This window comes from Protopterus annectens, chromosome 5.part0 (assembly GCF_019279795.1).
Source record: "Protopterus annectens isolate FY-2018-M chromosome 5.part0, PAN1.0, whole genome shotgun sequence".
Taxonomy (NCBI): domain Eukaryota; kingdom Metazoa; phylum Chordata; order Ceratodontiformes; family Protopteridae; genus Protopterus; species Protopterus annectens.
In genome coordinates this window covers 1,063,792,847-1,063,817,986 of record NC_056735.1, presented here as the reverse complement: position 1 = coordinate 1,063,817,986, position 25,140 = coordinate 1,063,792,847, and positions in this window count along the sequence as shown.

Sequence of the window (25,140 nt, the reverse complement as noted above, 5' to 3'; positions counted from 1 at the left end):
GGCCAAATATATTGGGGGAACATATAAACAGTACTAAAAATTGCTCTTGTATAAACTGAGACAGTTGATAGAATAACAGGTCTTGCTTTAGCATGCTTTTTTCTGAAGGTTATGAAGTCTGAAACTCCATGTCTGTCATTATTTAGTGACTTAATTTCTAAATGATTTGCCAGAAAACCACACATTTTATGAAGAACAAACCAAAAATAAGAAGCAAAAATCTATTCATTCTATGAAAATCTGGATAGTTGAGAGGTATAGTTCAGCCGGGGCTGTCTTTGAGTTTGCCGCCCTTCCCCCTCACAAAATCATGGTCGAATGCAGCCTCCCCCCTGCAGTCATTCCAATGAACCATTACCTGGCTATTTCACCCTATTTACCATAAACACTTATGTGCATACCACTTTACTTCTATGATGATTTGGACTTCATTTGAAAGTTTTATTTTGCATTTTACAGCACAAACACCAAGACATCTGCTAAATAAAGCAATGCAGTCTCACAATGAAAATAGACTTAGCATCAAAACTTCTCTGCCCTTGAAACTCACATTCATTGAAACAGCATTGAAACCCACATACAAAGAAAATGCATTTGTCTAGTGGCAGATAAAGATTAACGTTGGGCTGTTTTCAAATGATAGGCCCCTTGCACACAAAACATACATGTGTTCTGTGATTCACCTTCCTGATTGCATTCAATTATATTTCTTGTATAATACAGTACAGTTGTTAGATGGTGTTTTAAATTTATTGTTTTGAACATTTTTCCAGTAAACAATGAAACAAAATGCATGCACCAATAATGACAAAACTGCCCAATTGAAAACATTTCCATCATAAAAGTCTACTCAAACTTCTACAATCCACCAGTATCAGTAAATATGCACAATCTCTACAGAAGTAAAAGTCATCTAAATAATTCCACATTAAAAAGATCTGTAACAACTTAAGAGATTGCTGCTAGCAAACAACTTTATATTTCATTGTTTCATCTACAAATAAAGTGCCTGTTGCCCTTGAGGAATAAATTGCCTATATTGCATTAAAAAAAATGATAAGATAGTAATATTGCAATAGGGAATGCATGGCAAATAATGGACAGGATCCTAGTTACTAGGTATCTTTGCCAAAGAGGACATTCTCAAGACGGCAGCATCCACTCCATTTACAACACAGTACAATATCAGCAATGCATCTACATACTATGGGAGTAGAACCCACAGCCTTCTGCATCAAAAGCAAGCTCACTACCTGTTGTGCTATTAGCAATGCAAGCCATCTTAGCATAAGCAGCACTAAACTTCTCTTCCCCTGCAGTTCTCAGCTTCTTGTAGAATCTACTTGACACTTGGCTATATATTTCAACTTTGCAGCACAAGAAATCTGGAAAATGCCAACATGTATTGGGGATGGACAAAAGCCCAAAAACCAGAGACACATTTTATACATTGCTTGTATAATCTTGGAAAGTTGCTAGAATAAAATGCTGTGTTACCATCATGCATTTCACTGGCAAGACTTGAACCCAGGACCCTGTGCAAAACAGTCAATGCAACATACCACTATGCCAAATAAGCTGTTTTGTGAAAGAGAGGAAGACAGAAACATAAATGGCTACCATTTAGCGAATTCAGTTCTCAGCATAACTGTTAACCTCTTAGCACAAAATACCTGGACAAAGCCAGTAATGGGGGAATACAGCCCTCAAACATATTCAGTGAATTCAGTTCTCACTATAGCTCTAAACCTTAGTACAAAAAACTTGGACAGAGCCAATAATGGGGGAATGCAATCCCACAAATAGGGACAAATTTAAAATATTCATCTTATCAACTTCGAAAATTGCTAGAATAAAAGGTTTTGTGTTACGATGTACTTTCTGAAGAATATGAAGTCTGAAATTCAAATGCCTGTCAATTTTATTTATTAAATATTTAACCAGAAATGTCTGACTTGGAACAAAAGACAATTTTCAGCAGAGGCCCAGGGAGAAATACTGTAGACACATGTCTTTGTAACATGGGAGGACACCAGAGCAAACCCATGGAGAACATGCAGACTCCACAGCCAAGAATCAAACCAGAGAACCTCCAGCTGTGAGGCAACAATGCTACCACTGCATCATCAACTATTTAAGGAATTAAACACTGAAAAAACACATATTTTACAAGGAACAGAACAGAACAAAATATGAAGCAAAAATCTCCAAAAGTTTCACAAATGGTGGTGGGTAGGGAATTCAGGCTCTTGTTACCTGTAGCCAAGGTACAGGGTTCAACCACCGCCAGAAGGTATCCTTACACACACACACACACACACTACACTTCCTTGTACCTGCCAAATGCACAGCTTTCCATTCTGTGTTCATGAATCTGCAATGATACAATCCTTCCTAGACCTGCTGCAACCAAACTACTGCACTTTCCATCCTTGAATCTAACAATGCAATCCACAGCAAGACTCAATAGCTTGCTAAGCTAAGCTAGTAATCCACAGCAAGACTCAATAGCTTTCTGAGCTTGCATTTGCACTGGAATGCACACTTCTGGTAAGACTGCTGACTCTGCACTCCGATCCCCTTCCAGTCCATGCAGTTAGCACTGCATAGACTTCTGGGGAATCAGCAGTCTGCTTCCTTCTTCCTGAATCCGGACTGGTGGCAGCAGTCTGGATTCACTTTGTATGGAGGAGTTGTAGGACTGTACCATTGTGGTTCACAGCTGAGAGAGCTGCAGTCTTGCAGTCCAATCTCATGAGCCGCCACTGGTTCTAACAGTGAGCCAGTTGGTGACCAATCTAATGGTATAAAGGTTGATGGCTAGTTGGGTGAATTGGTCAATCAAGCCTGAGTGGGGGATAGTGTCAAACTCCTTGGCTTATATAGGCTTCAGGGTCATTGACCTAGTACACACCTATGAACCTATGTAGGCTGTATGCACAGACTTCCCTATATCCAGGGCCTTGCTGACTGTCTTGAAAAAGTCCACCAGGTTTATCAGGCATGATCTCCCTTTGACAAATCCAAACGTAGGAGCAAGTGGTTGGTGATTAACTATATCTATGTTTATAAGGTCCATGATGATTCGTTCCATGGTCTTGCAGATAAGGCTAGTCAGACTAACTGGTCTATAGTTCCTGTGGTTAGTGGAAGCACCACCTTTGTGCAAGGGAATAACGGTGGCTGCTTTCCATTCAGCTGGTAGGAAGCTGGTGCTTAGACTGTGATTGAAAAGAGTACCCAATGGTGTTGCTTATTCATGTTGGAGCCCATGTAGCATGCAGCCTGGGATGTTATCAGGTCCCATAGATGCTGTGTTTTTGGCTTAGAGAGGGCATTTATTAGCTGCTCTTTAGAGATTCAAGATGGGGGGCAGGTGGTAGGGATGTCATGGGGTATGTGTGGCAGGGACAGGTGAGTGAAGTTTTCATAGAACCTGTCAGCCAACATGCTAGCTATGTCCACAGGCTCAGTGTATGTGGTATCATTAACTACCAATTCAGCACAAATCTGGGCCTTTCCTTTTAAGTTATGGATGTAACTATAGAATGCCTTGTGGGTGTCCTTTGATGAGGAGGCTAATTTGGACTCGCAGCTTGCTTTGAAGGACTTCACAAGAAGTCTTATTTGCTTGTTTAAGCTGAGGAGGGAGTGTTTCCAGTTTATGAGGGCTAGGTCCCTCTAACTCTTAGACAGCAATTTCTTCCTCTTATTGTAAAACCTGTTAATGGCAGTTGTCCACCAGGCTGATTTTCTTTTCCTTGAGGAGTTTGTTTTGGTCCTATCATTTATGGCCAAGTCAATGCAGGGATACAGGTGTTCATATAAAGCATTGGTGTAGAGCTCAGCATAGTTGCCAGTTCCATCTGAGGGAGGAGGTGCAGTGAAATTATTTATACCATCCCGTAAAAGGCTATAATCTGCTTTGGAGAAGATTTTTAGTTTAGTAGCTGCTAGGGGAGGGTTAGATGTGATAGTTACTTTGAATGAGACCAATTTGTGGTCAGATCTCATCAAGGAAACCTCACAGTGGTGGTGCTACAGTGGTCTGCCATATTGGTAAGCACCAGATCCAGGATGCTGACACCCCTTGTGAGGGTATCAACCAGCTGGTCCAGGGCATTGAAGTTAACAAAGTTGAGAAACCTTTGGGCAAGTGAGTTTGAGTACAAGTAATTTACCTAGTCAATGGTTGCATAGTTAAAGTTTCCCAAATCCATGGTGTTCGGATGTATCTTGATAGACTCAAGTAAATCCAAATAGGCAGAGTGGGTATCCTGATTCATGGAGGAGGTCCTATAGCTGGCAATGACTTGAATAGGTGTCCTACCAACAGTTAATTGCATCTGAGGTGTCTCCAGGGAATCATGCTAGTTAACCATTCTGGAGGTGTATTTATCTTTAATAAATATTGATTCACTGCCTCCTTTAGTTTTCACACCTTCAGTTTGAGGTCTGAACATGTGGAAGGAGATGCAACCTGGTATGGCTGTGGTGCTCCTCACAGCCTTGAACCAGGTCTCTGTGACTGCACAAATGTCTGCATCTTCCTAGGTGAAGACAGCTTCCAATGAATGCAGTTTCATGTTGACACTCGTAGCATTTTACAGCATGAGCTTGAGGTTGTTTTTAGATGGAGTTTCTATGTTGGGAATTATGTCCTTGAGACACTGCCTAAAAATTCACTATGGGGTTAGCAAGAGCCTTAGCCAGTAGCCGAAATCCCAGGGGTTACAGATGAAGACCATTTCTGTCACAGCATCAAGGTCTGTTGATCATGTCATCCAAGGCTGGCAGATAGTGGATCCCCCTAGAATGACACCAGAACCTAAGCCAGTTATTGAAGTCAATCATTTTCTTCTGTTTGTATTGAGGCATCATCTTAGGTGAAGGTAAAATGCTGCTTAAGGCTAGGGACATCCCTGCCTGAGACACATAGGCCAAGAGCTCAGTCATGTCTCTCTTCATACAGTCCAGAGAGGCACATCTCAAATCGTTCACACGAACATGGACTTTGATGGAGTCACAACAGTACCTGTTGTTGAGACACTTGTGTGCATGTGTGATATAGTGTATCCTGGCACCTGACAGACAGCTGACTGTGACCTTTTCCTTATCCAGCCTGGTGAGAGGGACATCAGTGTGTCTCACAATGGAATCACCTATGATTATTATGTTTGACTCATGAGATACTGGTGCATGTGGTATTATGTGTAATCAGTTCTGCAGAACAAGTATTATGTGTAAGTGTGCTTATGTTTGTGTTTGGGAGGTCTCTGGTGTTTAGATATGTTTCTAGTGAGGACCTCCGCATATGTAGGCATGTGTGATGTGGGTTTGGGTGGAGTAAGAGGTGAGGTGTGCATTCTGGCAACCCAAAAGGAATAGACAAACTAAGGAAAAACAAGAAAAGCAATGGACAAAGTACACTCCAAGCAATATCAAAAGTAATGATACTGTAGTTTAATAAAGTAAGGTTACCACTTTTGTGCATGTCTGCACTTCTTCAGACAAAAAAACACATTGACAAAATATAAAAAATATACTCATATAAATGTGTGTAACACTATATTTATTATTTTGATAGAGCATGTTTTTAACCATTACTTTTTTAGGACATGCATACATTTATATTAGATTTTAGGCTTTGTTTCCTGCAATTGAAATTCCTGCTAATACTTCACCACTCATACCAGTTTTTAAATGGATTTTTAAATAGAACATTTTTTGTGTTTACTCATGGGTTAATGTATTTGATTGTATTTAATTGTTCAATTGCTCATGTGATTCCTGGTAGGTGTGGTTATTTGTTGGGAGAAGGTATTTAACTGATTTTCTCAATGTGTTTTTTTGTCTGAAGAAGTGCAGGCACTGACCTGCATGAAAGCGCTAACCTTACTTTATTAAACTACTGTATCATTACTTTTGATATTGCTTGGAGCGTACTTTGTCCATTGCTTTTTTTGTCTTTCCTCATGCTGGCAACCCACTCATTGTCATATGCACTGACCAGTGTGTGAGACAGCATGAATTCAAGGTTCTTAATATAGTTGCATCTCTCACACATTGTGTTTCTGTGGACTAGGAGTAAAGGGTTGTCAGTGAACATGAGACAGTTGTTACACTGCCTCAGGATGTCCATGACAATCAAGTTGACTGGAGAAACTTTGGGAAATTGTCCATCCATAGTGATAGGTAAATTTATATGATCAGGAAAAGAGGTCACACTTAGGAGTGGCTAGTGGGTGAGAGGTGTGTTGATACCTCTGAGACTAGGCTTAGTCTTCCATCTAACAGTAGAGTAAGGCCACAAGAAACCTCTAGAAAAATACAGGCAAAGTGCTAAGGAAAAATTTAATAAAATTAATGTTTGCATCTATAACCATCAATGATAACTACCACTACACAGCAGTACACGATGGAGCACTACAAGCAAACAAGTGCAAATGCTGGGATTAAACATAAGAAACATACCATTTTTAGCTCAAACTAGCCAATAAGAACCCTGTCTCTGAGCTCTGCTCCAATCACCCTTGATTAGATGGGGCCTAGACAACACTCTCCTCACACAATGGTGAAGAAGGTCCTTCGCCAACAAAGGTGGCTTGAAGTTGACCAGGCTAAGCAGGAATCCTGGCTGGCTAATAAACAGGATAAGAGCAGTTGCAATAGCAAAGAACAAGACATTAGATGCACTCTACCAGCTTCTGTAAAGTATGTCAGTAGATGGGACAAAAAACTCTTATCAGGTTGCAAGGCAAAGACAGAAAGATGAAGATAGTCAAATACTCATCATAAGAGATGCCAGCAATGACTTGCTCACCAGTCCACAGGACATCAAAGACATGTCAAAGGAGTACTTTTAGCAGCTTCTGAATGAAGAAAATCCCACAAAAGCTGTACTGCCCCAGACACAAGAAGAAGAGGAGGCCACCATAGAAGAAATAAGAACAGCACTATGGAAAATGAAGTCAGGAAAAGCAGCAGGCTCAGATGAGGTCACAGCATATATGATAAAGATACTGGGTGAGATAGGGGAGAAAAGGCTTTTGAGGGTACTCATAGTAGTGTGGAGAGAAAGGCGTATCCCAGATGACTGGAGAATAAGCATACTAGTGGCAGTGTTCAAAAACATAGGATTCGTGCATAACTGTGGGCAGTACAGAAGGTGATCAATACATGAATGTGCAGAGTAGTAGAAAGTAAGATGGAAGATAATCAGTTTGGATTTGATCAGGAAGAAGCCGAAATGACCTGATGTTTGCAGTGAGACAGATGATTGCAAAGAAGCTAGAGAAGAGGAACTAATCCTTCTGCTCATTCTTGGACTTAGAGAAAGCATATTACAAGATCCCAAGAAAGCTGATTTGGGCAGTCCTGTGGTGGTTCAAAGTCCCAGAAACATTGGTAGAGTTCATGCAACCTATGTACAAGAATGACTTAAGTATGCACCAAGTTCTTCTCTAAGCCCACTGCTTTTCATAGTGGAGATGGACTACATTAGCAAACAGTTCAGAGAGAACAAATCAACAAAGATGCTATAAACTGACAATGTGGCATTACAGGCAGACTCTGAGCAAGAACTTCAGCAAAGGATAGGGGAATGGCATACAAAACTGAAGGCATAATGGATGAAACTGAGTAGAGAAAAAAACATTGTAATGGCAGCAAATAGAGTTCAAAATAAGCTGAGAATTGAGATGGAAGGGAAAATAGTGGAAGAGGTTAATAGCATCAAGTAGAATCAGAGGGGCTGCAGTCATCTGGCACAGTGTGTCAGGTGCAGTGCATGACAGAAGAATGTCAAAGAAGCTGAAAAGTAAGGTGTACAAAACAGCAGTGCAACCAGTACTACTGGTGTGTTGCAGAAACCTGGGCAGTAAAGGCAGGTTCACACATCTTTACTAATGTGAAGCTGGGAGATATAGATTTATTGCACTTGTCAGACTACAAGGATTTAGCTATCCTTGTTTCAAGAAACTAGAGGTGATGGAGATGAAGTGCCTCAAATGGCTGGTAGAGTGTACAATGTGAGACAGAAGAAGACATGAGGAAATAAAAGCAGAAGCCGATGTAGCTCTATTCACAGAAAAAATAAAAGAGAACAGATTATGGCGGATTAGGCACATGTGCAGAAAAACAGAAGCGAATTTGATGAAGAGGATCTGGGAGATACAGGAAGAAGGCAAGAGGGAGCAAGTTTCCAGCAAAGAGGTTGATGGATTGTGTGAGAGAAGAACTGCAACAGTCAGGCATGAGTTGTGAGAGAAGAACTGCAACAGTCAGGCATGAGTTGTGAGAGAAGAACTGCAACAGCCAGGCATGAGTTGTGAGAGAAGAACTGCAACAGTCAGGCATGAGTTTTGAAGAAGGCAGGAGAATAGCATTGAATAAAGAGACATGCAACAGTCGACACGACACCCAGACCTCATGTAGAAAATGGGAAAAAGGGGATGATGATGATGATGACGGTCAGGGGCAAGAGTGTTTGGTTTCAGCATGAGAATAGTGTTTTTGGTACAGGTGGGAATGGGTTGAAAACAAATGGGTTTATATTTATGGGATTAGAAGAGAAGAGGTTTGGAGCAGGATCGGAGTTATTTAAAAGAGAAGTGGAAGAGTGCAGGAAATGGGTGTCGAATTGCATGGCAATGTTATTCGTTATCTATATCTAAGGATGGGGATGATTTGGAAACATCGGGGTTTAGGAGCTTATTAATGGAGTTCAAGAAAAGGTTGCCATTGGTTTGAAGAGTTTTCTAAGTTTAAGTATGTTATTATGTCTAACTTCATCTTTTGTTCAGTTGTGTTTCTGAGATGTTTAAAATTTTGAAGGCAGTATTATGCGTTATTATTGTTCATTGTTTTTCATGTGCTTTTTCTTTGTTTCATGAAGTATTTGGTTTGTCTGGATAACCAAGGTTCACTTTCATCCTTCAGATCCTAAGAGGGGCATAGTCATTTAGGGTATTTAGGAATGTTGCATTGACATATTAAATCACTTCATCCAGTGTTAGAGTTTGTATATGCTTCCAGTTGTGGAATTATAAGACAGAAATAAAAAAAATGTTTGCTGAATGATGGGCAATTTGTATGCAGTGTTGTAGCAATGCTGTTTTCTTTTAGTGTTGTGTTCAGTGATAGCAAATGTAGTTAAGTGATCATTTTGTTTGGGGTGTTGGTAAGTGTCTAGTCAGCAGTGGAATTTTGTCACTATTCTACTTGTATTTATTTAGAATGGAGACAATTTCACTGATACCATATAGGTTTATTGGACAATCAGGAGTATTATTGTTTATTTGCTGATGAATATTAAAGTCCCCTAATATAATTGTTTCTTGAGGGACTTTCAATGTGATCAAGTTATGTCAATGCTGTTGCCAGGATGGCTACATTAATCTGTTATCCATATGTTTTTGTGCATATTAAGTTTACATACATACATACACACAAATATTTCAAGCATGGGCATTAATGCCCTTCTAGCTTGGCAATATACCAAACACTTGTTCCCATGATAAGTGTCCAGGCTGTTCTTAAAAATATCTAAACTAGTACTTGCTTTAATGTAATTTGGTAGTCTGTACAATGCATCAGCTACTCTGTCAGAGAACCAGTTAGTACACTTCTCATTCCTGTAGAATCTTCTACATAGGTTATCTGATGATTCTCTAGTACTTTATGATAACCCTAAACATTCCCAAGAGGTAGTTGTCTCTAAATCCCCTATATACCTGAATAAGATCTCCTCTTAGATACCTGTAAGATACACTGCAAGTTCAGTAATACCTTAAATTTTCACATCCATGGATGCCCTTAGTATATTTCTGCTGTACTCTTTCCAGTTTTGTTTTCTTATAGGGTTTCCATATCATTATTCCATACTCAAGTTTGGGTCAAATGTAACTAGCAAACAATGACTTCAACATTTTTGATTTCTTAGACTTTATAAATCTTTTTATACAACCTATACTTCTAAAACTATCATTAACCAATTGGTTGATATGATTAGAAAAACTAATAGCTGGTTCTATCATATACCCAGGTCCTTAAATGAATCTACATTTTCAATCATTGTGTGCTGTATTAAATATTCACCTTTCATGTGTTTAATTTTTTGATGTATTTATCAGCATTTTATTTTTCTATGTCCAAATGGTCAATTTAGTCAAGTTATTTTGTAGACATTCCTTATCTGTAACTCATATAATCAGTTTACCCAATTTCAGGTTGTTTGCATGTAGGCTGTAGAATACCTCAGATGAAAAAGTTAGGTCTGAAAGATACAATCTAAACAAGTAAGGACCTAGATTCGAGCCCTGTGGAGCACCCTGACTAACCAAGGGTTTCACCTGCCCAGTTGCTGTATGATACTTGTCATGTCTTATTTGTAAGCCTTGCAGCTATCCATCTTATCAAGAGTACATCAATACCTAGTTGTACTAATTTATTGATCAGTGTTTTGTGTATGACCCTGTCAGATGCTGAAGTTAAATCTATATAAATTACATCACAGCACAATTTTTCATTTGTAGCTGTTATTATATTGCTATAAAACATCATGTTACAGGTGGAAATAGATCTATTTTCAACATATGTATGTTGACATAAGGTTACAAGTCCCAACTTATCCAGTTCTGACAATAGCTTATCCAATATTACCTTCTCCATTATTTTTCCACAACATGAAAGTAGACTTAAGGGTCTGTAGGACTCTGGGTTTATCCTACTCCCTTTCCCTTAAAGACAGGTTTAATAAGCACATGTCTCCAATCTTGAGAAATCTCCCCATATTTAAATGACCTAGTGAATAATAGATATAATGGTACTGTAAGTTCTTGCAAGTGTTCTCAGTTCTGTCTCCTCCCTGTGCTTTGTTTGGATCAAGTTTGTGCAGTTCATTTTCAATATCTAAGTAATGAAATTGATATATCTGCATTTTTAATAGGTGGACATGAGGATATTAAGAGGGTTTGAGGATATTCTGGCAGAATATAACCACTGTCCCTGCCCTCATCTGTTTTCTGTCTAGTCTAATTGTTTTATAGCCTGTAAGTAGGATTTCTTCATCTTATGTGTCACACTGCTTCTCTCCACTGCTGGCTATGGTTTGTCTGATGCTTGCATGGTGACCCCATGCTCTGGTTGTTTCTGTGGAACCTTGTCATTTTGCATAACACAAATGACAAACATATTGCTATACATCTCTGGGGCATAGTTAAAGATGGCAACATGCCTCTTAACCTGCAAATGTAGAAAATAAGAACAAGGCCCCTTGAAAACTAGGTACATCCAGCCAAAAATCTGAATATCAAATAAGCATAAGATTTGAATACCAAATAGCAGATAGCTCTTTCATCTACCATTGAGAATACTGGATGCAACTCAGGAACACTTTGAAAAAACAGAGTGAAAAAAATTATAACAAAACGTAGTTCAAAGTACGGTAGCTCATAGTTCAAGTAATAACTGCTTTAGTGCAAAAGCCAAATTAAAACTCAAAAAGCTTTAGCACTAACCCAGGTATCAAGGTGTTTTTATAAAGGCTTGCAGAGAACCAGACTGATGAATGAACAAAGTAAGCTTATTCCAAAACCATACCATTGAATGCCTTAGAAAATTTGATCTGATTACAGATCTACATTTACCAATTTTAAAAGTGCAGTCAACAACCCTAGTGCATCAGCTTGAATCCCACTCAATATTTAACAACAATGACAGTCCTTATTCATTAAATCCCAATAAGTTAAACACAACGTATGGTGCAGATTTCAGGTCTATATCACATCGTCAAACTTACTATTCATCAAATAACTGTTCGTCAGACTCACTTTGTCGAAACCTCTTATTGTAGAATGATTATTTTAGCGAATATTTTTCCAGGGAAAAACCCAGTGGGATGTGATTGGGAATTTGCCCTTTTCCTCACTGTAGTTTGATCTTGGAGTTGGTATATTTATTTAGGATGGTGTGAGGGGTGTGTGTGGGGGGGGGGCAAAGCCCTCCACCTGAGTGGGTTTAAAATTTTCTGCTTTTTTGTGACGATCGGTAGTTGGATTACCAGTTCTTTTCCCTGGGAAAATATTTGCTAAAATGATTGTTGGACAAAAAGGGGTTTCGGCTAAGTGAGTTTGACAAAGAGATATTCAATAAATAATAAGTTTGATGATGTGATATAGACCTCAGATTTTGACACCAGTCATTTGTCTCATTGAGGCCTTCCTTTAGGATGTCTATATCACTTGGGGAGTTAATAATGGCTTTCAGTTTGCAGTCGTCTGCAAACCTGGTCAGCCAGAGTCCCTCCATGTTGGCCTGGACTTATGAGAAGTAGATGCCAAGAGGACCCAGGAATGATCCCTGTGGGACTCCACTCATAACTGGCCAGCAGTCTGACTTGGACTCCACTACTTTCCCACTGTGGGTTCTATCTGTGAGCCAATTTGCAACCCACCTAGTGATATAGGGGTTGATGCCTAGTTTGGTGAGTTTATCAATAATTCCTGAGTGGGGAATGGTATCAAAGGCCTTATCCAGATCGAGGTAGGCTGTATGAACTGTCTTGCCCTCGTCCATAGCTCTGGTGACCGACTCAAAGATGTCAACCAGGTTGAGCAGGCAGACAAAACCAAATCGCGTGGGATCTAGAGTTTGTAGATTCCCTATATCCTTGTTAATTAGGTCCATAATGATGCACTCCATAGCCTTGCATATCAGACTCATCAGGCTAATGGAGCGATAATTTCCATGGTCTGTAGTCGGTCCCCCTATATGGAGAGGGATGACTGTAGCAATGAGCCATTTGGTAGGGACAAAGCCTTAAGTGAGGCTGTGATTGAAAAGGACACACATATGTAGTGCCAGTTCACTTTGTAGTTCATGTAAAACACATCCTGGGATATTTCGGGTCCCATGGAAGCTGTATTCTTGGCCTTGGACAATGCAGCTTTAACCTGTGCTGCAGTAATGCTGGGTGCCTTGCATTCCTCCAGTATTGTGATTGGTCCTTTAGGGGGGAAAAGAGGGGTAAAGTTAGCACTGAATTTGTCAGCCAAATCATAATGAATAACATTTCTGATAGAATCACATGCTAAAAATGATTATTAAACACCTCAGCCAATGTGACACTTGCATGCAGCACCACACTATTCCCAACAATAGGGTCTAGACTTTTTAGTTTTCCTTTAGAGTGATTAACAGGAGAATTTCTTAACTGAAACATTAAGCAAAAGATTATTTTCATGCTTGCATTTTTAAGTTCTTAAGATGGCTTCAGTCTTTTATGAACTAAATTATAAGCTCTTTTTCCATCAATACTCATACTTCTTCCATATTTTAAATATATTTCTTCTTCAACAATTTAGAATGTGTTATTTTCCACGTAGGTGGGGAGCATTTCTCATCTCTCCTAGTGATAGATTTAATACACCTAAGATGTCCACAGCACATTCATTCAAAGGTATGCCAATTATTAGATATACTATTAAGATTTTCTGTTGATAAATCAAGAGAGTTAACCTGTTGAATTATACACAAGTCAGAAATGTTTGACTTATCAAATATCTTTGACTGGAGCTTTAAATATGTACTCAGCAAAACAGTAACTTCAAATACAATTTGATCTGAACTACACAGCAGGCACACATCTTTTATATTAATTATCTTATTTGAAATATTAATAAATGATAACTCTAATATATTGTTCATCCTTGTTGAAGAATTAATAAGAATCATACAATTATTGATCAAAAATAAATCAAAAAATGATTCTTCCAAGGCAGCCACAAATGTTTTATTACTTCAGTTTACATTTGGAAAATTAAAATCTCCCAATATATTCAGATTGCTAACATTAAAATAATTATTTGTTTTTCAATAAATATATACTGATTTAACACAGATAATGTAGGCTTTTGTAACATGCCAGCAAGCAAATTGGATACAATAAATAAAACGTCCACATTATGATCAGTACCAGTCAACCTAGCATTTATCCCATTAGATACAAACACAGTGACTCCATCATCATTTTTATTTTCCCTTAGACAGTCCTACAGTTGGTAAACTGATAATGTCATACCTTTACCGTTCTCTGATTTACTGATCACAAACACGTCATTTTTATTTTCCATTCAAATTAATTGAAGTTCATCCATTTTATTATTCAGACTCCTAATATTAGCATAGTAAATCTTCAAAGAAAACTCATACATCCCTTATCATTTTTGTTTTTAGCACTTGGCTGAAATCCAAAAAATGCTTCACAATATCAGAATGTTTCTTACTTAACAACTTTCTATATTGAAAATTCTTGCAAAATCTATCCTTATCAAAGAATTTATCTCTGGCATAAAAATCTTGTCAAGTTCACACAACATCCATATCTTTTGAAATGAGCCTAAGGAACTTGTGATCAGATAAGGAAATGGAAGATTTTCAGAAAAAAACACAAGTTAACTTTATTTTTAAAGCAAACCTCATAGATGTCCTGCACGTGCTTATACATATAATTTAATGGGGCTCTCAACAAATCATTTACTCCTGCATGTATTATTATAGGGTCAAATTATCTCCTACTTTTCAGCAACTTCTGTAAACCTCAAAACATCTTGCAACTTACATCCAGTAAGACGTGAGACAGTTATCTTTTCTCTATCAATACTACTGACTGATGGAACAGATTTTTAATCATAAAGTCACCTAAAAGTAAAAATTCATTTGTTTCCCCTCTTCAGTAACATCAGCTTTCCTCCTAAGCTGTTTACATCTCATTGCATTTCACCCACTTCTCTCACTACTATTAATGTCCCTCCAATGCCTTTGCCTATCTCTGTGTCTATCATTATTTCTAGAAAATAATGATTGCCAGACTCTGCAATATCTAAATAATTTGCATTCAATGGAGTTTCAATCCAAGCTAAATAAGACAAGTATATTATCAAAGAGACAGCGTAAAATCTGTAGAGTGTAACGAACTGTATTGCAAAATTCTACCAGGCAAGGATATGTAGTTTTGATTCTGAGAAAGGTAAATGTAAGGTATGTGTCCTCCTTCTTCAAATTACTGGTGCAATTAGCATGTCGGTCATGTAGTGATGTAGTATGGTTTTCTGTGTACTATATGCCTTCAAAAAGTCATGTGTTATTAGGGAGATATAGAAGACTCTTTGAAGTTGGTAAAGGAAGCCTAAAATAGGAACATACCTTCAAAAGTAGTGACAGCTGAGAGGTATGTTTGCAAATGAAACTGGGTCTTCCAATATTCCAATATTCCAAACACATATTCAATGATACTGTGGTCATACAAAAGTGTAGCATTGTATAACCTCTCATCTATGTTCTGAGGGCTGCATATAAGTTTCATGAGCTATCACCTACAACACAAGAGAATGCTCAGCTTTATGAGTCGACTGTAGTCTACACATCTGTTGCCATATTTGTGCAGCCTTGTTGAATATGTGTATTTACTGATCAGAAGTCTCTCTCAGAAATTACCCTGGCCAAAGTTTTGGTATAGATTGCACGTGAGCCAGATGTGGGAATTGAGAGAACTGAATTGATGGTACGCAGACACATTCTTTATTTTACTGTGTGCATAGCCCACCACCTGGTAATTGATGGAGTGGAAACCTTTCTGGCTAACATTTCAGGCATCATGTGAAGTAGGCAAAGCCTTGATGGCACTGTGGTATAGTTAGTGGCCTCTAAAACTCCACGGAAAATGGGATACATCACAAAATGCTCATGTAGTGGTGCTTTTCTACTCTGACATTTGAGCAACTGCATTTGCTCCTCCACATGATGTAGAATGATGTCAAGAAAATGGTGTGGGATTCATGAGGCAGATGCCTCAGAAACTTCTACTGTGTCCCTTGATAACCACTGGAAAGTCCCCATAGCAAAGATGGTTAATACCACAGAGACCTTAAGGTGGTTGTTTATTAGCTACAGGGCATAGGAGTTATTTTTCAATCTTTTGTCACTACTATAAATCGGGCAAGTCCGAAAGGCTCTGAGTTCACTTACAGAGACCTATGCAGTCTATTCAAAGCCATCCAGCTAGGGTAAGAATATTTTCTTGATTAAATGCACTTTTACTTGCTTTATACAGTGATCACTACTGTTTTTGAATATTTTTTAAGCATTTATTTCATTTTATGGAAAAATAGTCATTTCTGTTTGTTGGCTTTTCTAATTCTGTTTACCTCCAAGTCACTGTACAGAAGGGTGAATTATCCAGGGACTTGTTGTTTGATGGCAGTTTGTTGTTTAATCTGCACATGAGTGCTGTTTGTGATTTTGTATTAAAGAAATTCCAGGATTATCCATCTTATTGCTGAATGTGTTTACCTGGTGTCTACGAGTCAGGAAATACTCCAAGGAGCTCAAAAAGTGGTTGTTTATTGGCTAGAGGGCATAGCAGTCAGTTTTCAAGCTTTTCTCTCTGCTATAAATCAGGCAAGTTTGCTTGGAGCTGCTCACTGTGCTGTGGTGAACAGCAGTGCTGATTATAATAGCAAACAACTACACAGTAAAATATCCCCTTAAATTTAAGATTCGGTCCAAAACCTGTTAAACATTGTGGCATTATGCCAAATTAAACTTGGAGTAACTACCTGGAATAGCACTATTATACCCTAGCACTATACAACATCTAGTCCTTACCCCAGAAACTATCCTAGGAGACCCATATTAAAACCGAATCCTTAATCCTAAACAGCCCAACCTATTACAGGACCAGACAACTTGGATATGTAATTTCCAAATATCTCTATGGCCAGCTTGGTATATTTGGGCATCCCAAGGCAATGTGCAATTGCCTCATGTTCTCACACAACCAACGAATCATTAAAGAAAATAACACAGTATGTGAGAGATGTAAATACTCAACTTCCCTGGAGACAAAAATTTTGCAAACAAATGAGGTTGTCAGGAATATCCACACAACATTCCTCACACACACACACACACACACACACACACACACACACACACACACACACACACACACACACACACACACACACACATACACACACACGCACACACACACCAACTGTCTTATGGTGAGGTGCTTTAAGGAAACCTTTCCAAATCTCCAACACCTCCAAAGCCACTTAATACCAACACTGTTCTCCAGCAATCACTAAAACACACACCAAAAGCAAAACCAAACAACTCACTTAAGCCTACACCCAAAGGTCCACCAACAGCAAAGCCAAGGCAGGGATATACTTTACCTCTTTACTTAATACTCTTGTCATTGGGGACTCCCTTGTGTGATACACAGATGCCCCATTCACCAGAGTAGAAAAGAAGAAAATAATGGTTAGGTGCCTGTCTGAAGAAGGATCTGGAATATTGCACACACACTCACATCAATGCACCCCTGGTACCAATATGGTTCTATCGCAGTACATATGGGTCTAAATGACTTCACTTGACTATATGAAATGAGACATAATGGATCTTTCAAATATGTGCCACAGATAGGTATGAGCCTTGCACTGAGCAGCATTCTACCTTCACCAAGGGTGATGCAATAGAATAAACATAAAATGACTGTTTTGATTTTAATAGTTTTTGGTGTCACTCCAGAGGGATCCAATATCTGTCAGCATGTCAACAAACTATGTTGCTTTGCCAAAGCTGAGCTGCATCTGTCCCCACTAGGCTTTTGGATCTTGGCTGAAACCTTATCCACCCCCCTTAGAGCCTTTTAAGGCAATGTCAAAAAGGCAAAACTACCAACATAGTGAAAAAGCTTCCAAGCAATCTTAAGATGTTACTGCTCAATGCTAGGTATCTAAACAAAAAAGTCCACATCCTTCAAGCCATCCTCACTCTTGAGAAAGTATCCATCTGTGCCATGACCAAGGCTTGGTTTAAAGCCATAGAAAGTACTCCAGTAGTGCAAGGCTATACAGCCTTCCACACATTTAGACCAACAACTGCACAGATTGTTGCCAGCAGTGGTGGTATCTTGATCTACATTAGCAACAGACAAACCTCTAGATGGGATGATACCATGGAGGGTATCCACATGCTTCTGCTTGGTAACCGGATGTGTAAACATATTACTACAGTTGATGACATTACAAACTTTACAGAAACCACATTTCTTTGTCGCAAGAGAGTTGTTATGAATATAGTTAGTGCCTGTACCATCATTCTTACATAAGATTCTTTTAAGATTCTTTTTGTTCTTAAATAAAAAACTTGGTGTGTCTCCAACACTCCCTTTTAACTTTAACAAGCAGAAGTTTGTCTTTCATGGATCAGCTAGCTGTTTAACTAGCAACATTGTTTATATAGCTACCTATACTTCATGTACAGCATTTTATGTTGGAAAAACTAACATGAAGCTCAAGGAAAGAATTACTAAACATCATTTTGACATTCGTAACCGAAAGGAAACCAATTCCTTATTTCTTCATCGATGTGAGCATGATGGACATAGTTTTGTCTTCATGGTCACTTCTATGCTACAGTTTATTTCAAGAGAAGTTGACTTGGTTAACATAACTGAGAGAGAAGAAGCCAAGTGGATAATGCGGTTGAGGGCAGATTGTCCTCCTGGCCTTAATAGTTGTGTCCCATTAAAACCTTTCCTTAAGAACAGAAGTGCAATGAAGTATGTTTGTTCGTGATCTGCTTACTAACTTTTTATTAAATTGCATAGTACCCCAGGCTAGCCTGATATGTTGGCCTCAGTCTTTAATGCTTTTAAAACTGCTGAAATGAAGCAGTAAGGAGTGCCTTTAAGATTACCTCTGTTATTTTCTTATTCTATCTTTTATATTGGCTGATATGTGGACTTCGTCTTTAAATGAGAGCTGATTGTAAGGATTTTTTTCAACGGTCCCTTCTGAGAAAATGATTTAATATGTGTCTCACTATTTTAATTTCAAAAGGAACGTAAGAATTTTATTATTTGTAATAAAGAGTTTTAAACTAATGTTTGTCGTAACAACATGGAGGTGTGTACCAATGGACCAATTTGATTGGTTGATACTCGCACTTTGTGAAGTCCGCCTCATTGGATGCTACTGATTTTTAAACACTGAACCCTGTTGACTTATTTGGATCTGAAGAAGGCTTGAAAAAGCTGAAAGCACTTGTCCGTTTGTTTACATCAGAAGGGTTCTTCGTTTTTATGTTTCTTATGGTATCTACTTGTTCTAATATTGTGGAACTCTAACCTAAGTGTTACTTGGCTTTTGCATTTGCGAAGCTATGTTCATACATCGTGAAATCAGCACAGTAGAGCTTACAACTGAAGTTTTCGTTTGAAGCTGTATGTTTATTATATTGGATATTCAGTACGTTTGAAGTTACAGCCAAAGTTTTTTTTATCTGTGGTGCAACGCTCTTCTGTTTTTCACACCAAACATACAGGCACAGAGATTCCTGGATTTTGTAAGCACAAACTCCCTGCACCAAATAGTCAATACACCAACCAGGCGTTCAACCATACTGGATCTGGTCCTCACTAATATAGGAGAATGCTGCACACCATCTACTGTAATGCCTCCCCTGGTAAGGTCAGGTCAGAAAATGGTCTCCTTTGAAGTAAAAATAAAACCTGGACTCCCAGCTAAACCTGGACTATTCTAAGGCTAACTTCTTGCTATTAAGTGAGAACCTGGCAAATTCCAAGCCCCCATAAACCCTGAGAACACTGCTGCCTATGCAAAACTGTTCACAGAAACCGTGTACATGCATGTTAATAGCTGCAAGCGGCAGCTGTACCCACCAGGAAGAAGGAGAGAACTAACTCAAAAAACAAGCCCCCCCTGGTGGGATCACAAAATCAATAGGCTGTATAACTGGAGGAAGAAAATCATGGCAAAAATTAGGAGGTGCAGCACCCATCAGGATAAAAGCATTCTCACCAAACTAAACAAACAACTCAGAGGATAAATAAAGTCTACCAAAGCCAAAATTGAGGTAAGTTTGGCCTCCCAGTCCAAGGACAACAACAAAGCATTCTTCAGCTATGTCTGCAACATCAAAGGAAATATACAATTGTGTGCAGAGCTCATTGCAAATGGAGCCACCTATACTGAGCTAGAAGATATAGCAAACCTCCTGGCTGAAATATTAATTTTCAACTTTACGCCTCTCGCCCCCTCAACCTCCCCTCAGGAAATGTCATCAAATATAACTTCCCCTACTATCACTAGGGAACATGTTCTTAATGCTCTCTCTAAGATCAAGAACACTGCATCAATGGACCCAGACAATATCCTGGGATACCTTCTAAATAGCATGAAACATGACCTATCAGGGCCTCTGCAATTACTATTTAACTGTAGCCTCCAAACAGGCTTCATCCCTCATGAATGGAGAAAAGCAACAGTCATCCCTCTGCACAAAGGTAGGCCATCTGCAGACCCTGGAAATTACAGACCCATAAGTGTCACTTGTCTTATATGTAAAGCCATGGAAAGAATTATCATGGAGATGATCAATAGAGATATAGTAAACCTACAGACACTGGGCAAAACCCAGTTTGGTTTCGTCAAGGGCAGATCATGCCTACTCAACCTGCTGGACATCTTTGAAAAGATCTTCAAAGCAATGGAAGAGGGCAAAATCATTCTCACTGCCTACCTTGACCTGGCCAAGGCATTTGACACAATATTCCACATGGGCATTGTTGACAAACTAAAGAGCTTAGGTACAAACCTGTATGTCACCCGGTGGATAGCCAACTGGCTCATAGATAGGACCCAGGAAGTTAGAATTGGGGAGTCCACCTCTGCAAAGAGACCAGTCACAAGTGGAGTCCCTCAAGGATCATTCGTTGGATCACTTCTTTTTGGCATTTACTTCTTTGAAATCAAGGCCACTGTCAGTGGTCTCTGGTTGACTAAATTTGCAGATGATTGCAAACTAGGAGCTGTCATTGAATCTCACACTGACACAAATGTTCTCCTGGAGGGGCTGATGCAGACAAATAACTGGTGTCAGAGCAATGAACTAAAACTAAATGCTAAAAATGCATACCAGTATCCTTTGGGAAGTCATCCATCCCTGGCAACTATCATACTGACAACACACCCCTTAGAATTGACCCAGTAGTCAGGGACTTAAGGACATGCATAGATAGTAATCTAGCCTTTGACCATCACGTGTCTACAGTGGTGAGGAAATAATTTTATGTTGCACAACTTATAAACAAAGGTATGGCATCTAAGGCCAAGGAAATCATTGTTCCACTGTATTCAGCATTCATCAGACCTATCATTGAGTACAATGCCCCCTTTGGTATGTACCTAACCAGGCATATCCAACAAATGGAACATTCACAGAGGTTCCTCACTAAACAAATCCAGGGCATAAGTAAAATGTCCTATGCAGACTGCCTCAAGGCCCTATACCTGTATTCTATCTCCTACAGGCTTTTGAGGGGAGATCTATGTGTGGCATACAGGGCATTATCCAACCCCACTCTGATGGACCTTCTGTATATCCACATAACAAACAGCACCAGAGTTACCCATTCTAAAGATTTAAGCCTTGCCTGTGATATAAATAGGACCTGCTGGAGAGATAGGTATGTATTGCAGAGATTACCCCGTCTATAGAACAGGCTCCCCATCCATGTGAAGTAGAGTTCCTCCCTAACCCAATTCAAGTGCAACTTGGACAATTGGATGGGAAACTGGAAATTCATCCTTGGTTTGGCACCTATGTCTCTAATAGACACAGGTAGCTTGTAAATGGTTCATATCACAGGCCTATGCTTACACTTATCAAGGGTATCAGTACCATGGCTAGGCTTAAGAAGGCTCTTGTGGTCATTAGCCTAGTAAACACCTATGAACCTATGAAACAAAAATGTGAACAAACACAGGGTTGACATTGTTAAGGGGAGAATGGATCAACAAACTGGGATGGGATGCAATAAATATATATTCTTTCAAAATGTATGTACTTGTACTTAGAGAAGTATAATTCTTACAGAAAATATGCCTCTACCTTGACAAACAGCATCCCTTCATACACATGAAATCTGTCAGAAAATAGGATGTTTTGGATCCATACATCAGTTTATTCCTCGCTGTAAGTAGTTTAGCTCAAAAGTTTAAAGACATTTGGATTACTGCATTCTTGGGTGAGGTGATGTTAGCAAATAAGTCTTAAAGTTATTTAACTGCTTTAGATTTTTTGATGAAAAAAGATAAATGAACAAAATGTAGAGACAATTTAATTATTGTTAGCCCAGAAATAATTTATTGTTCTGCACATTAATTTTTTTTAGAATAACATAACTTTGTATAGATTATATTAATAAGCTTAATAATAGAACCAAATACAATGAATTTGGTGTCTCAGATGATTGTCTAATAAAAATGCAATAATTTGTTGGTGAAGACTTACTGAAACATGAAGAGATGCAGTCTTATCCTTAGCCAAAGTTTTAGATGAAAGAAGGACATGAAATTATGGGGACAGAATGAAAAACATTAACTGCTTGAAAGATGAATGTGTAAGATAAATATGAGTTGACTGTTATAGCAAAAAAAAAAGAGAGAAATAAAGACAGGATAGATAGCAAAAGTAAACTGCATGAAAAAGAAGGCCATGTGATAATAAGAATCCCTAATGCAGGATGCAGTTTTAATTAAACTTGTAATGACTATCACTGTGACTCAAAGAATTGTCTTGCATTTAGTCAAGCTTCCAGAATATGTTTTTAAAATGGACATTTTATGAAGATATTTAAAATCAAAATAAAAAAACAAACAAAGAAACAAACAAAAAACATGAATATGAACTGTTAAAGAAAAGCAGATGTGAAATTTGAAAATGCATCTCAAGCAGTGAGATAGGAATGCTAGCTAGTTTTTTGGCAAACACTACTGCAAATCAATATGGAGAGTGTGGCAGTTACCACATTGGGTCAGAAAAATTATTTAATCATCAGAGCTTGAATGGCTCTCAAGAGAGTGATGCGTGTAGCCTATTCACCTTTGGTGACTGGGTGGCAACATTACCTCAAAAAATAGTAACATGGTATTACAAGAATAAAATTACAGACTTCTTTTGGAAAAATATTTGCATAATGTAGAAAATTCTGCTGATATTGTATGTCTTGTAGCTTCAGAAAAGTTAATAATTCCAAAGAGCTGTTGTTTAAGTAAGTGAAGGTTTTCATGGAGCTGTAAATATAAATGCAGTCAGACACAAGAATAAAAAGAGAGTACTACAACTACCAGATATACTAAGACCATAAATTCTAGTTTACTGAGAGCTAATATAAACTTAGAGTGACAACTTAGGCCATGGACAGCCTTATAACACCAGATAGACTAAGCCTGATCAAGAAAGTGTCTTAGCAGTTGTAGAAATGACAAGCCAAAAAGGATAAAAAACATACTATTCGGGTTTAATAAAAGGATGCAGTATCTTGCAAACTTTTTATCTAATGTGTCTGACATAATTATTATCCTAAATAAGTTGTTACAGCAAGCAGTAGTTTAGAACTGGAGCTATGGGCATGAACGTGGTTTTGAGATATTTAGGAAACTAATTCCATATGTTTAACATTATAATAGTATGATATGACTAAGCCAGTCTTAATACTATGGGAGTTGGTAACTTATAAGAAAATCGGCCAGCTGGGCATTGTCATAAGCATCTTCAAATGCACAAAGGCAATAGGCTCATATAGAACTGGTAATAGTGTATAGATTTGAGAAATTTTTATGATTATGTCAATGGTAAAGATGTTCAGGTGGAAATAGAACACAAATCATTGGAAACATATATAGAAGGTTTTCATAGAAGGCATCTTTCAGAATACAGAAGATATATCATAATCTACAGACCTATTACCAAAAAATGAAATACTGACAAGACAAAGATCTATATGAAGTAGGTACATTTACTGGATATACATGAAGATATTTTAGAGCAAAAATAGATAATGTTTGGGTAAACTACTGTTACCAGTGGATAAAGAAAATTGTATACAGTTTCAGATATTTAATGATACTGACTTAAAAATGTAGGTAATAAAAGACATTAGAATGACATGTTAGGATGAGCGAATAAGGCATTACAATGAAGGGTTATCTCTTTTCCCTCAAGGAATCACTTACATTTTCTGTTAAGGAAGACATGCATTGTATCAAAGACTTGATATCTAGAGGCAACAGGAATGTTTACACAATAAAGCAGTTGTTTTCATTTATTATTTTTCATTTACCCTTCTCCTGTTGTTTAATATGTCAGTAGATGACAACAACTGTGAGGATATATGGACTCACCCAGATAAATAAGGAACAGTTTGGATACTCTCGATCAACTTATGATACGTAGTGTTGGTGCTGATAATAATTCAGATGTACAGCCATCTAATGCTCAGCCTACTTATGATTTTCTTTTGGTGTATTCTGGGGCTCATGGTGATTGGAATGCTACTGTTTTTTTTTTTCTTTTTTCTTTTCAACCTGCTTTTTCTATTCGAATGCCTTCAGAGGTTAAAGAGGATTATGACAAATTTGAAAACTTGTTAATTATGGAAAAAAATGTGCACTTTAAAATCCTTTCTCTGCATAAATATTTGGAGCTTAACATCACACCATGGGGTTTACTGTCATTTAAATCCCCTTCAGCTCTTTTTGATTTAGAAAATAATGATGATAAACATTTTGCTGGCAGATTAATAAGAGCAGTCTAAACAGCAACTTGGTTAGAAATTTCATTAGAAAGGGACGTATTGAAACAAAAGAAATTGGAGAATGATATTAAGAAAAGGCATTTTGTACTAAAAAAATTGACAATGACTAATCCTGATGCGCTTATTAAATAACATATTAAACAATCTCAGACTGATCTGGTCAAATGTAAAAAAGGCAAACTACAAATAAAACTTATTTGTCATGACATTTTTTGAAGAGGAACAACTTGTAGGGATTTTTTTTAATCGACATTTGTTCACTGCATTTTATCTTGCAAAGCTTCAATGGAGTGCCCTGAAGAATTTATAGAAACACCATTAATTTTTTTTAATTGACAAACAAAGGCAGAAGGTTGGTTGTCCTGAATACAATAAATATGACTACATACGAAATTTCTTGTTTTGAACAATATTATCATAGTCAAAATACATTTAAAAATTATTAG